Genomic DNA, 2077 nt, shown 5'->3' with positions numbered 1-2077 from the left:
AATTTCTTGACTTTTGTTGATTCACTGGGTCAGTTTATGGGATGTTTCAAGACATTATTTTTGATCTGGATGACATTTAAAGGCCGAAATATGTCATAAAAAGATGTTATGTTAAGGAAGTTTTTATTATGAACATAGGGTAACCTTTTAACCTAGGAAATTCATGGATGATAATTTGGATCAAATCGTATATTGTTTGGAGAACATATATTTTACATCCGGAGACAATTTTGTCAGTCTAACACTACTTGTATGTTAGCCCGTCATATTTGCTGGATCCAATTGTTATTTAAATGCTTATATTTTAAACTTTTATTTCCCAGGTGTTTAATTATCACATTATTCCTGATTATCCTTAATTGCTTTTGTTTTAAAAATACTTTTGAGTTTTGCATGGAATCAGCTGCCATGTTATAAAATGAAGTCCATACAAAATTAATGATATTTTCCAAATAGAACAAAGTAACATTCGGTTGAATAAAAGCGATACAATTAAAATTTTACGCCCAAAAGTAGACAGAGGTTTTGTTAAATTCTGAGAGATAAAATTAATAACTTGTTTGCCTCAATTATAAATATACGAGCAAATATGCAAATTTCTTAATAAATTGGGTATATCACTAGCACACGCCTTATCTAATCAAACATACAGAAACCAAATTTAAAAATCCCCAATTGTCCCCCTTTGAACTGAACTTTAGTTCATTATCATTATCAGAAGGGAATGGTTAGTGGTACAATACACTTCTTTCGTTATGTAACATCAAAAATTAAAATAATTTATTTCAAAGTGAGGAGCTGAATTTCAGTCCTGGATTATAATAAAGCAAACAAACTTGAAAACGACTTTCGTAAGTACAAGGTCAAAACACTTATAAATCACACTAACTGTATAAATATAAAGGGCAAAAGGTTAAAAGCACCTCCCATTAAATTAAACAGCAATCAAAACAATACAAATAATGACTCCAACCTCCACCACCAGTCCAATTTAACTCGACAGGTAATATATGTATAAACAAACCGAGAAAGAAATCCAGAATTTATAATTAAATTTCAACTGTCTTTTTAAAAACCAAGAAATATAGAAGCTGAAACCACCACCTATAAGATATCGAGTCAACCCACGCACCAATTAACCCTGAACTTCAAGAGGAAGCGATATAATTAATAAACATAGCTTATACAGTAATGAAATTCATCATTTGTAGTAAGCAATTAACAATAACACGTTTTTAACTCAACAATTATACCAAAGCCAAGCACATATGTATGGAAAACCGCAAATGATCAACCTCTACACATACACATAACAGTCATTGTTGGTCACGATGAGTGCTTAATTCAAAAACTGTCAAAATATTTGCTATAGCCTCTCCAAATCTTTTGCCTCTATTAATAATAATAATATAAAACTGGTTGCAAGTTACTTGAGGAACTATATAGTTGAGATCTCGTGAAATTAGAAAGGAAGAGAGAGAGAGAGAGAGAGAGAGAGAGAGAGAGAGAGAGAGAGAGAGAGAGAGAGAGAGAGAGAGAGAGAGAGAGAGAGAGAGAGAGAGAGAAAAAAAACTTGCGACCCATAGCTTATTAAAATATCATAAGGTTATCGTCAACTTAAGTCTCTTCCTTCAATAAACCAATTCGATGTAACTAAAAGGGGAAGAACTGGGGTGAAAACTTTGCCTTCCATCTCGCTTTTTTGGCGCCTGCGCTGTAGTCTTTTTGTATCATGAATAAAAGTGCGCCGAGACGAATTTCAATGTATCAACCCCCTTGTATGTCCCGATACTGAGCTAGGGTTGCCTACCCCCTATTTTTCGTCGAAAAGGTCTATTGTTCGCCAACGCCGTCTGCAACGTTAATATAATACTATGAATTTTTTGGTCTCTGCTTTCGCAGGGAATTATGGGAGATATATCAAGAGTGTTTCTGCCTCTGCAGTTTCCCATTGCAAAAAGGGAGAAAAAGGTAATGGTGATGGGCAATCTGTGGCGATGAAACTCTCCCAGTGTACCTTGCTCAAGACCCCATCCACCTAGCCGTCGGTAGGCGATTTTTAAGTGCTGCCACGTAG

At 34.6% G+C, this 2077-nt stretch overlaps 1 long non-coding RNA gene across 1 annotated transcript; it reads left to right on the top strand.

Annotated features, from left to right (window-relative positions):
* The first annotated feature begins 821 nt into the window (after window positions 1-821).
* LOC149690289 (uncharacterized) lies at window positions 822-1483 on the top strand. The gene is made up of 3 exons (XR_016383677.1): window positions 822-1003; window positions 1089-1188; window positions 1259-1483. It is a non-coding gene; the product is annotated as an uncharacterized LOC149690289 (long non-coding RNA).
* Window positions 1484-2077: the final 594 nt, after the last annotated feature.

The sequence above is a fragment of the Phalangium opilio genome, unplaced genomic scaffold (genome assembly GCF_054372755.1).
Source record: "Phalangium opilio isolate 3A_F unplaced genomic scaffold, DU_Popi_V2 ptg000031l_1, whole genome shotgun sequence".
Classification (NCBI taxonomy): Eukaryota; Metazoa; Arthropoda; class Arachnida; order Opiliones; family Phalangiidae; genus Phalangium; species Phalangium opilio.
Note: the sequence above shows the minus strand (reverse complement) of the source record. Positions and strands in the feature narration are given on the sequence as shown.